This window comes from Schistosoma haematobium, chromosome 4 (assembly GCF_000699445.3).
Source record: "Schistosoma haematobium chromosome 4, whole genome shotgun sequence".
Lineage (NCBI taxonomy): Eukaryota > Metazoa > Platyhelminthes > Trematoda > Strigeidida > Schistosomatidae > Schistosoma > Schistosoma haematobium.
Window position 1 is genome coordinate 42,125,524 of NC_067199.1, and position 14,038 is coordinate 42,139,561.

Genomic DNA, 14,038 nt, shown 5'->3' on the forward strand with positions numbered 1-14,038 from the left:
CAGATAACATCACAACGAACAAGATCGATCACATTTGCATCAGTAAGAAATTCAGATTCATTGAGGAGATGAAAACAAAGTGAGGAGTTGATATAGCTTCGGATCCCTTCTTGATGGTGGCAAATATGAAAATGAAGCTAAATAAGTTCCATAAAACTGGACATAAAAGATTAAATATGTTACTCTTTGCCATTAGGAAAACTATGTTTAATTTTTCGAAAATACTACAACGTTGTCTGTTGACTACCGTAACATTTTTTATATCAAACTTATTCAATGAAACAGATAATATTTTACATTTGCCATTTTATTATTAACATCAGTTTCTGGAAAGTATTATTTAAGATACTTTAAGAAAAATCTAAATTATTAGCTGATAGCTCAGTTGATATTGGAGAATATATTGCATACAAAACTTGTATAGATACAATATTACACTATTTTAGTTAATGGTTCGTTATTAATTTTCATTCTACTAATATTAGTTACAGTAGTATAAAATGTTTCCATATTTACATAATCCAATCGGAAATAGAGATGAGACCTACATATAAAATGATGGTGAAGTATAAGGGTTAGAAGTTGGCATTTATCCATAGAGAAATAAGGCGCAGATAATTATGGTGTTTGAATGTTTTTGTTATTATTATTATTATTATTATCATCATAATAGTATCTTTCGTTCAAATCTAAACCAATAAATCAACTAGCCAGTCAGTAGGAAAATAAAAACAAACAACCTAAAAGTTTTAAGAACAACTTTCAACTTACTTCTCATTGACAACAGCAACGTTTAAAGCAGTAAAATTTCTGTCTTCCTTGACCAAGAGAAAAAAAGAAAAACAAGAAATTATTCAACAACAACAAAAATTATTAGATGATATCAAACAATAATACATTTTGTCTATTATTCTCCACCCTTCACTAGTATTCTCTTTCATCCTATCTATTTCTGTCTCTGCCGATGTGGAGAAATAGACAACAACAACAACACTAAACAATTTATAGCTCAACTGAACTCAACTTGTGGCACCAAGATGACTAAGTACAAATGAAACATGGCGTAACTAACAAAATTTATCTCTTTTTAAAATAAATCACTCAGTTTTATTGACATAAATCATAGGAAACATGTATATTTATAGTAGTATTGACAATTATTATTATTATGTGCATATGTTTTCAACTCTTCTGGACCCTGTGTTTAAAATTAAGTTATAGAGGGAGAGAAAGAACAAGAAGTGGAACGTGAAGTGTGAAAAGATTATGTTATCTTAAGCGTATTCTAAATTTCCTCTACAATAGGCAATCAGACATTAACATTGTTGAATTCCAGCTCAATGGGTTAGTGGTTGAGTATTCACGAATGATCAGAGATCCTGGGCTCGAGTTCAACATGTGGAATTGTGGATGTGCACTGCTAAAGTCTCATACCAGAACAAAACACTTGTCCAGTGTTTCTAGATTTCTAATTATGGTCTAACATTGATCAGTTCATAATCTCAATAAAATTCAACAATCTTCACAATCCCATACTGAAAATAGGCAATTTGTTGAATGATTATGATATAATATTTACATAAGGCTACGAATAAATTTAACTTTATTTCTGGAAAATTAACGATATTTATTAATTACATGTAAGCTGAGTAAGCATGTTTTTAAAAAGAATAGTAAAGACAATTCATACAGCTTAATATAAATACAAGCTGATTTCAGATATGATGATGTCCGCCAACAAAATAAATCTGAATGTAACTTCATGGATATGAGGGTATTGTATCGTCTTTTCAATACATTCTGTTGATGTATATATCTAAGTAGTCACCGCGTCAATTAAACATGAAAGTTCAAAACTTAAGAACTGCAGTAGTCTATTATACTGTCATATCAACTGACGTAATAGGTACATTGTATACACAGATCATTTGTGACCTTATCAACTCATCATTACTGCATACAAGAAGGCATTATTGATTAAATATTGTTTGTAATAACTTCTAACCTTATATAAAACTTAAATTAAAGGACTCCTAGGAAGTCAATGATTTCGGTAAAAGTTAAATCCGATATGGTTTCAAAAATATTTCATTATGTCGAACATTACCATCAATCCTGATTAAAAGGATTCTTCTTTTAAAAAAGAACTGTCACTGCATGCCAGTTATACCACAGTGGTCAAAAATAACCAATCAGATTACATTTTTAAAGCTTGGAGTCTAGACTTGATACAGGCTATCTTTATTTAATTATTAATTTACACTTAGTTTAACTGTAGCCTCTAACATACCCAGAGTCAAATAAAGCACTTGTCGGCAATCAAAAATTCTTCATTTATATTAATCTATTTTTGTTCCATTTATGTATACTTCTAAATTGTTGAAACTCCACCTGTAACCCTTCCTGGTTTACTGTCGGTCACAAGCCAGGATAAAGGAAGAGAATTGGGCATGGGATTAGCGACTCCACTCTGTAGAAAACCAACTCGCTAAAAAACGCTAACCAGAAAAAATAATCCAAACCAAATAAACTCTACCCTGGGAGTTAGGCGGTCTTCATTTAGAAGAGTTATGACGCTTCATAATGAAAGTCGAGTTCCTTCGGAAGTCACGAGACTGATGTCCATTATAACAACCAGACCAACCATTAATTTAGGTACATGGAATGCTCGTACAATGTGGGAGACTGGGAGAGTCTTCCAAATTGCTGCAGAATACATTTTTTATAATCTGAAACGTATATTGAAATATTAAATTTATATAAAGAGTTTTCCCAGGAATTAAAACAAATACAATATCCATTTGAATAATATTAAAGGACAGACAAGAGTTATCAGATGTTCTTAATTATGCTTTAGCAAGCCCTTCATAAACCGTTGTCTCATACTACTTATTACAACTGAACAAACAGTAGGTTCAATCTTGATGAAATTCATGCTGTCAGCTGGATTTGAACCATTCAAAATAATTCACTTACCTGATAGGAAGTAAAAATTAATGAATAACGTCCCAAAATTTGGCCATCAGGGAACATATAAATGTTATGATATGACATCGAATTTGACTAAACAGTTTCACTGATAGATATGTAATACCTGGAGAATTATTACCAATCAAACTATACTGGGCAAATGTCTCAAGTAGTTTGAAATATATCTTTCAGTATCGAATCTTATTTATCCCTATTAGAATATTAGAAGTTTGTAATGGTTATTCATTTTGAAAATAGTTAATATACCAGACAAAGTTCAGATAAGCTTGGATAGATTTTTCATTATAGCTAAGGATTCTTGAGCACTGCAAAGTTACGCTTCGTATACGCATTAAACAGAAAACATTTGGTCCCACAGTCAACAGGATACCTTGAGGTCATTAGGTTAAAATCCAGTCAACCACCAATCTTAATGTTCGTTTGTATGTTGAGCCAGAGTGCATCAAATACTAAGAAGCTATCAATTCGTCATCACGAACCATCAAATTATTGTTGTATATATACTCTTATCTAATGAATATATATAATTTCACTAGTTAAGATCATGAGTCAATTGAAGTTAGACTACCATAGGAAACCTGGAAGCACTGGATGGCTGATTCGTCCTATTGTGAAAATCCTCAGCATTGCGCATCCACGACCTCGCCTCTCAGGATTCGATCCCAGGACCTATCAGTCTCGCACGCAAGCGCTTAACCTCTAGACCACTGAGCCGGCCGTCATCCAACGATGCCAGTGTTTAACTTCAACTAATCCACGAAATTGAGCGACACATCCACCATTGTCTTCAGTCAGTTACTAACTCACAACAGACTAGGCTGAACTCCATTGGTCACCGCTTCTCACTAGAACTCCAAGGAATACCTCTTGAAACCAGTCACTAGTGAGCATATGTCGATTAGTATCAGAAGGGGTTTTGTGGTTATTGTAGTAATTTCAATAGTTGAGATCATGAGTCAATTGAAGCTAGATCACCATGGAAAACCTAGAAGCACTAGACGGCCATTTCGTTCCATTATGGGACTCCTCGACAGTGCGCGTCCACGACCCCACGTGTCAGTCAAAAGCTGTAAAACTATTTTAATTCCGCGCAAATCCAATTTATCAGTAGCAAACATAGAAAAAAAGAATCTCTGCAAAAATCTGAGCAAAAAAACAATAATTTTTCAATCATTTCATCATTTGATCATACATACTTTTTCTTCCATGATTAATAATGAAAATATTTAAAATCATTTTCTTTCCTTTAATGCAGAGATTTATGCTGCTCAACTTTACTAGTAAGGTGAAACCCTAATAAAGAGGAAGCAACAAAATCAATGCAGAATAAACAGAACCAAGCTGTTGACTAAAGGTAACGACATGTTTACAACCTCCCCCACGTATATAATTGTGTGTTTGTAAGTCACTAACTTATATGTGCTTTAATTCATCTTACATTAGTTATTTGTGTTTTGTTTTTAAATCTTGTTGTTATCCGAGTGATTTATTATACTTCCCCCAGTAACCCTTCCCAACTTCTCTCTCTCATCATAATCCTCATGTACATCATCGCATTTCTGTAAAGCAAAAGTGAACGGACCAAACAAACAATAATAATAATAATAATATTGCTTTGTTCGTATACGAACTACTTTAGGATTAGAATTCTAACTTTTTATTTGACATTGAAAATTCATGTAGGTCATTAAAAGTACATCAAAATAAACAATTAAAACTATTAGCAAAGATGGATAATGGCTAGCAGTAGAATGCAGAACACGTGTTCCGTCCTTCTTAGGACCCTTCAGCTGGATCTCAGAGCTGATGTCCACTCTGAGACTCGAACCCAGTACCGTTTGCTTTTAACGTCGTCGCGTTATCCTTGTAGCTACTGAATCCTGTTAGCCACTTGTTTGTGCAATGTGGTGAAGTTTAAATTCACTTAGTATTGTTTACTTGAATCTTCCCATTGATGTTTAGGACTGCAATATCGAGGTAATACGTAGAGTATGCACATATGCCAATAAAAGTCCTAAACATCAATGGGATGATTCAAATAAACAATACCAAATGAGTTTAATCAAAATTATTGTCTTAGGCACAGCGAAGATTTAAATTTTCAGTGAGTATAAATATTTGTCAACAAAGAGAATGATGGTAATGATGAGAGAGAGAGAAAGAAAAATTAGTGATAAATTGATAAGCGGAGCCAACCGATACTAGAAATTATCGTTTGGTGTTAGATGGTTTAACAAGATCAGCCTAGTAACTCTTAACTTTGGTATCATTCTGATTAGTGCCCATAGGACTAAAGTATTTGTAATCCTCTTGGATAATCTCAGTTGTCAGAATGGGGATTTGTGGAAATTGTAGCAATTTTAGTAGTTGAACTCACGAGACCATATAAGCTAGACCATCACTGAAAACCTGGAGACACTGAACGACCGAGCATGCGGGACTCGAACCCAGGACATGGATGCGCACTGCTAAAGAGTCCCACACTGAAACGAAGCGGTCGTCTAGTGCTTCCAGGTTTCCAAATATGGTTTAGCTTAGATCGACTCATGTATTCAACTATTAAAATCTAAGTTGTGTCACTCATAATCAAAATTAGTAGCGTTGCCACTACGCCAACGGAATTTGACGTGTAACAGGGTTGTCAGTCTTGAAATCGATGTTGGGTAAGACATTTTTGGCTGAGACTCCCAACGTTATAAATGTTATACTCTCAGAAGCATAATTCATATAATTTTGTTTGCACCTGTCAATATAAATAATCAACCATCAAACAATAAATTAATTTTCACCGAGAAATAAAATTACTTGGGGAATATGGGAAAACTGAAGAGAAGTATGCATAAGTTTCGTTCTCATCGGTAAACCATAATGACCAAAAAGATTTATAACCCGAGGATCATGATGTCATACTACAAGCATGACACCGTAGAACTAGTTGAAAACGTAAATAATTGTCATCTGATGTAGTAAATCCCTAATGTAACCCTCCAGTTAAAAGTGACGAGTTTTGGTTCATTTTTATGCAGTCTGTCGTAAGTGCGGCTGGTTGAGTTGTTTCCAAACACAAAGAAGTTGCTATCAAATGCTTCTCAATCTTAAATGGTCATATACATATATTATCTTGGGCAGATCGACGATTTCGGTTGAATTCGAAGTTGCATCATTTGCGACATGGTAAAAGATGTTATTATAAGGATGTGTGGTCTGTTACTAAATTAAAGTAGGATTAATTGTGTTTTCTAGAATATTCTAATATTCATTTCATGAGTCTTAAATGAGATGGCAACAATCTCGAGATAACTGGCCAACCGTAACCTTGTAGTTTCGAATAAATTTGAAAAAAATTGTTATCAATCCAATTCATTTCCCATAATTAAATATCCAAATGAAACCACAAAGAATAAAGATATTTTAGGTAAGCCGTCATAAATCTCTGTCAATACAATGATCCATGGTGAAGCTTAGGATTCCCAGTGGGGAATATTATGGGACTTTTCTAGATAACAGCGTTTTGTGTAGTTAACACACACAAATAATTCATTAAAATATATTCGAAACAGCAACACTTTACTGTAATATTTGCATAATTGTAAAGTAGACTTCACAGGAGAAGTTTAGATACACCATTAGTTTCTAATAATTAATCTATCAATTTACCTTAAAAGAGTCTTTTAGTTAACAGACACTTTTAAAGGATGATTAACACCTGGAAAAAGTTGGAAAGGATTGCCCAGGACAAGGTTGGATGGAGAGTGCTGGTGGGCGGCCTATCCTCCTCCACGAGGAGTAAGAGACGTAAATGTTAACTAAAGAAATATTTTACATTTCATTTTAAGATGTAAATAGGGAGACATATTCCTCAAAATTTGAAAAGGGTATAGTAAATAAATCAATATCATAATAAATTTCTATTTAAGCAAGTAATATCATGTTGAGTTATATATGTATAAATGAATCACTGATTGTATTCTTACGCCTGTTACTACCAGTGGAGCATAGGCTGTCGACCAGCATTCTCCAACCCACTCTGTCATCGAACCTCCCTTCCAGTTCTGTTCAGTTTTTGTTCATTTTTCTCATGTCTGTCTCCATTTCTCGGTCTCATGTGTTCTTCGATCTTCCGCCTCTTCTTTATTTGGCCTTGAGAATTCCATGTGAGGGCTTGCATTGTGACACACAGTTAGGTGCTTTCCTCAATGTGTGTCCTACCCACTTCTAACGCTTCTTCCTGATTTCTTCCTCCGTTGATATCTGGTTTGTTCTCTCGCACAATAGGTTGTTGCTGATAATGTCTGACCAACGGATCCGAAGTATTTTGTGTGGGCAACTGTTAATAGATACTTGTATCTTCTGGATGATGGCTTTCGTAGTTCTCCAGGTTTCTGCCCCATACAGTAGAACTGTCTTGACATTTGTATTGAAAATCCCGACTTTGGTGTTGGTTGACAGACAGTTGTTTTGAGTTCCATATATTCTTCAGTTGTAAATATGCTGCTCTTGCTTTGCCGATCTGCACCTTCACATCTGCATCAGATCCACTGTGTTCATTCATGATGATGCACAGATATGTAGAGGATCTTACATCTTCCAAATCTTCTCCGTCAAGTGTGATTCGATTGGTGCATGCTGTGTTGTATCGGAGAATCTTGCTGTTTACTTTGTGTATGTTGAGACCTACTGCTTCTGAGGCTGCTGCTGCTACACTGATCGTCTTCTCCTGCATTTGTTGTTGCATGTGCGATAGAAGAGTCAGATCATCTGCGAAGTTTAGATCGTCCAGCTTCATCCTAGATATTCACTGTATCCCATGCATCCTTTCAGATGTTGACGTCTTCACGATCCAATCGGTCATCGGGAGAAAGAGAAAGAGTGAGAGTAAGCAACGTTGTCTGACACCGGTCTTTACCTTGAACGAGTTTGACAACTGTCCTCCATGCACGATTTTGCAGTTTAATCCATCATAGGAATTCTGTATGATAGTGACTAACTCCTCAGGTACGCCGTAGTGTCTTTATAAACACTACAAAGTTCATATTATTTAGCATCGTTCGATTGTCTATATTGATGGGTCGTTCTCTGTTTAATTGAGATCAATCTACATTACACTATCGATAACCTTTACAAAATACCTTCCCGTTATGCTGTAATACAACTTCGCCTGGAGCCCCCCTGTGCTACTGCCGGTCTCAAGCCCGGATAAAGGAGGGGGTTAGGTATAGGGTTAGCGACCCCATCCCGTAGAAAAACTAACTGGCTAAAAAACGCTAACCAGAAAAAAAAATACTATATTACAATAAACATCATCATATATATTTATAGCTTTCTACTGATGTCTATTTTAAGAAAAAAACGGTTAATAATGTAATTTCCCATAGATTAAAAGCAATTGTACATCATCTATTGATAATCAATCATTCGAGAAAATATTATTATTATTACATTTATTATCTACCAATGTTTTCATTGTTTGTTCATTTGTTCACTTGCTTAAGTTTGAGGAGTAATTGCGGAAATAATCTACAGAATCTGAAGAAAAAAAGACATATTGATCAAGTGTTCAGAGAAGATCAAAGTGGTCTTGTAAAAATCACCAACAGACTGTAGTCAATGGATATGTAATTTATATATATATATACCCGCTCCCAATACCCAAACACGTTTGAGTCAGTACCATTAATCATGGTAGTATTAACTACCTACCTTTATGTTAATGTTATCTGATTTGTATGTATATTTCATTGAAATTACTAAATAAAATTAATTATTCTCAGGTTTATTGGTTAAACATGCGATCAATAATTATACTGTATTAAATATCTTTCATATGTTATTCAAAAACAAGGAATAGTTCAGCGAAATCCTTTTTTTTCTCATTAAGATACAATAATCAAGGATTTACGAAGATGATACTCCTTGAATTATACCAACTCCTAGTACTCAGCACCGCAGTCAGAGATGTTATAATTAAGCTGTTGGACCTACTAAATGTCATGTTTGGATAGGTGATCGAGAAGGTAGCTAATATAGCTCCAGGTTACCACCTTGTAGTAACCAAGTCAAATTGAAGCGAAAGGAGCACTGGATAGTTGAATCAGCATCACAACAAAAATTTGATGCGCCCTTTCATCGTGGTTCTAACAAACTCAGCTACTTGAATTTAACTATCAGCAAGTTCCAAGTCATACATGATCTAATGGAAGAAGAGCAAATCAAGATGAAGAACTCGAAAGTGACAAGAGAAGCAATAGATTCAATATGCTATGAAGTGCTAGGCTCCAGGAAGCACCGGAACAAAGGATGGATCACTGCACACAGTCTAAGCAGAAAACGAGAACACATAAATAAGTGGATATCAGTTAACAAGAGCAGAGATATTCAAAGCATATGCTGAGTATGCAGAATCAAACGAACGAATGAAGAAGAACATTAGAACTGACAGAAATGTGGATAACCTGACCAGTACAACGGAAAGGCAAAAATGAAGGGACCATATGGAAAAACCAAGAAGCTGGAAGAAAAATACGGTAGAAAAAAGTGGTCAGTTAGAGATAAACAATACAATGGACATCTAAGATGCAGTTGGATGATCTAGACTTCGCAGATGATCTGGCCCTTCTATCCCAAACGCAATAACAGATGCAGGAGAAGACGATCAGTGTAGCAGCAGCAGCCTCAGAAGCAGTAGGTCTCAACATACACAAAGTAAACAGCAAGATTCTCCGATACAACACAGCATGCACCAATCGAATCACACTTGACGGAGAAGATTTGGAAGATGTAAGATCCTCTACATATCTGTGCATCATCATGAATGAACACAGTGGATCTGATGCAGATGTGAAGGTGCAGATCGGCAAAGCAAGAGCAGCATATTTACAACTGAAGAATATATGGAACTCAAAACAACTGTCTGTCAACCAACACCAAAGTCGGGATTTTCAATACAAATGTCAAGACAGTTCTACTGTATGGGGCAGAAACCTGGAGAACTACGAAAGCCATCATCCAGAAGATACAAGTATCTATTAACAGTTGCCCACACAAAATACTTCGGATCCGTTGGTCAGACATTATCAGCAACAACCTATTGTGCGAGAGAACAAACCAGATATCAACGGAGGAAGAAATCAGGAAGAAGCGTTAGAAGTGGGTAGGACACACATTGAGGAAAGCACCTAACTGTGTGTCACAATGCAAGCCCTCACATGGAATTCTCAAGGCCAAATAAAGAAGAGGCGGAAGATCGAAGAACACATGAGACCGAGAAATGGAGACAGACATGAGAAAAATGAACAAAAACTGAACAGAACTGGAAGGGAGGTTCGATGACAGAGTGGGTTGGAGAATGCTGGTCGGCGGTCTATGCTCCATTCGAAGTAACAATAGCAGAACAAATGGATAAATCATTTTGAACAGCTCGTGGATTGACCAGTAACATTGAATCTAGCGAACATCTAAGCACCACACGCAGAGCACTGCATAGATTTTACCCCACGAACAATATAAGGAATTAACAAGGTTATCAAACAAATGAGAAATAGTGAGGCAACTGTGTCAGACGGTTTTCGCCAGTTGAAACACTAGAGTTAGATGTAGGCGAATAGTGCAAATATGCTCTGCGTCCTCTTTAGGAAAATTTTAAGGGAAGAATAAATACCAATGAACTTGAAAGGATGATACCACATCAGCGTACCCAATGAAAGATATAGGTAAGTGTGAGAAATATTAAGGGATCGTATCTTAATCAGTGCCAGGTAAAGTTTTCAACAGATTGTCACTGAACCTAATGATAAATTCAGTAGATGTTCAACTTTGACATCAACAACATGACTTTCGTAAGGATCGATCATATACCGGTGAACTAGCGACCTAGCAAATCGTTGCCGAACAATTAATTGAGTGTAACTTATTACTATATATTTGATTCCTTGCTTATAAGAAAGCATTCATTAACATACGTTGGAAAACATTGTGGAATGTTCTTTGACACTACAGTTTACCTGAAAAGATCGTCACTATCACACGGAACTGGTATGAAAGACTGGATTGCAAAGTCAGGGTAGGGTAATTAACCGACAAATTCCAAGTGAAGACTAATGTTAGGCAAGTTTTCCTAAACTCGTCTTTTCACTTAGTATAAGCTTCCTTCACCTCAATATTATAGACGTTCCTACAATTTCTCATTTAACTTAGTTTCTTTCTAGATCTCATTCATGATAATTACTAATTTTATGGAAATTTCGGGATTACCCATAAAATCATAATTAATAAATTCACTGAAGAGCTAGGGAAATAAAGCTCTAGGTTGGCAATATAGAGCAGTCAAGCAGAGAAATTGTGGTCCAATTCAGTATTTTTGTGTCACCAGCTACTTTATTATTCAAGGAATCATTAATAAAGCGGTCCGTTTGAGGTTTAATCACGAAAAAATACCGGAACATAAACTAGTTTATTTAAGTTCCATTTACTATCTGTATAACAGAAAGTAGGGATTAATCATGTTACACAGCCATTTTCATTTTATAAAACACGAAAAGAGTTTTTCATGAAAATTATAAGCATTCGGATCACTTTATACCGGAATTTCTGGTTAGCGGAACTCAAAACAACTGTCTGTCAACCAATATCAAATTCGGAATCTTCAATATGAACGTCTATGTAGTTCTACTGTACGGTGCTGAAACTTCGAGAACTCTTTCAACCATCATCAAGAAGGTACAAGTATTTACAAACAGTTTTCTACCCAACATACTCAACGTCCGTTGGCCGGATACCACCAACATCAGCCTACAGTGTGAGAGAACAAACCAACTTCCAAATTAAGAGGAAATTAGGAAAAGACGATGGAAATGGATAGGACATATATTACGGAAACCATCAAACTAAATCACGAGGCAAGCCTTAATTCGGAATCCTAAAGGGAAGCGGGAAAGAGGAAGGCCGATGAACACAGTGCGTCGGAGATTGGAAGTAGACATGAAAAAGATGAGCAACAACTTGAAAAAACTGGAAAGGATTGACGAGGACTAAGTTCGATGGGAAAAGCGGATGGGCGACTTATGCTCCTCCAAGAGTAGTAACAGGCGTAAGTAAGCAAGTAAGTAAATAGTATCGGAATTTCAACCAAAATCTTCATGTGACAAGACAAAACTCATTTCGTATGAAAAACACTAATCGTTTTCTCGATTCTGATTAGCTCTTCACTACAGCATATTTACACATTATTACTACGAGCGATAATTTATAGGCTGCCCAACTTGATTGTGGAAGGTTCATCAGCAAACTAAAAAAACTATCGAACACCACAAATTTTCGATGAGTAGGTCTTTTTTTCCTTTCTGTACTTCACAGACTTTCATGTGAAGGAAATGTCGATAATTTAAGTATTAAATTTAGTCTTCATCAACTTTTTACATGAATTAGCTACCAGCGAGACTATAATTTATGGAAGAACCAATCAGATATAAGATAACAGAACTCGGATTTTGGTGCGAAATTCACTCATCCATTTGGCTAAATGGAGTTTTGGCATTATAGTTTATGTCAGTACGTGTTGAAAACCCTAAATCTTATTCCTAACCATAATCATCAACTGTAAATCATAATTCTAATTCTTCACACAGGTTTATAACCGTCATTTGGTCCTGGTTATTAGGTGGGCACTCTCCAGGTCAGATTAGCGTCGCTCGAAGGTCGTCCATAAATCATAGTCTCACTTAGCTACCCTAAAACTGTATATTCAGTTTTACCGTCATAACTATAAGATATAAAGTTTTACTGATAATTGTCAGTCACTGTAACGATAACGTCAATGAATTACAGATACAACCAATTATTATTGCTTATTGTCAAATATTATTCACTTTTATCTTTCTATTTAAATACTGTCTATTCATTTGCAATCTAGTTTCTGTCACTAAGTGATTTCAGCCGGTTAATAACTGAAAATCTAGGTGTTAAATATATATAAATGACAATATTCGTCATACAAATATCGTGATTTAAATGCAGTTGGAAAAGTGGACTATTATTTTCAGTGTTTTTGATTATGCAAGATGAAAGAATTGAATGTTCTTGGTTCTTTCTGGTTTATGGTTGAAGATATAAACTGATAAGCTGTCCAATGTTAGAATAAAGCCGTATTCAATATTGGCTGATTTTCAGTGGTTCACTGGGTAAGGATGAAACCAATATCCAGTAACTTTCATGCCACTAACAGTTTATTCAATTAGTTATTTCAAACAATGCATGTGTAGTTGTTTAACCAAATGTGATCTTGGAGTATTAGATTAGTCTTATGTTCTTTATATGAAATTCTGCTGTATCTAGTACCCTTAATATGGTCTAAAATCGTAAAACCAATAATTAAATCTAATGTTAACCTCATCCTCAACAAGTGTGAAATAAAGGAGAGCATTCCATTTGAAAGCTTTAATCCATGAAGAAAAATGTGATTAAATGAATTGATTGAAGATTGAAAACAAGAACAAACATTAGCAGAATCAGATCTATTAAAAAACCCTCGACTAAAAATACTGATGACAAAATAGTCCTAATTTAGTAGCATTCAGTTTGTCCTATTTTTCATTAGTTTATATGTTGCGTCTTGACACCTGATTGAGTTTGGCTTATGATAACTGTTATTATGTGCGATTGGAATCTATCAAGAACTTGATAAGGCAGCAACTGGCTCACATAGCTCTTCAATGATTGTTTCTTTACAGTTAGTCTACGATGTCGATGAAAGTTAGATTTGCTACTGTCGATGATGATTCGCTTACTTTTAATAGGTAATTGAAAGAGTTTGAAATTTCGGATTTTGGAGTCAGTAAAATGAGTTTGTTTATGAGGAGTAAGACAATACAGTATAGTACGTAGACATACCAGGTCCATCTAGATATAAGGTTAATTATAATGGCGGACATATATGTACACTCATTATATATAGAAGAGAGAAATATCAGAAAAAATTTACCTACTAACCCTATTTCCTCATTTTCACCAAACTTATTCACATTCACTTAAGCATACAAACAAATATCTAAAG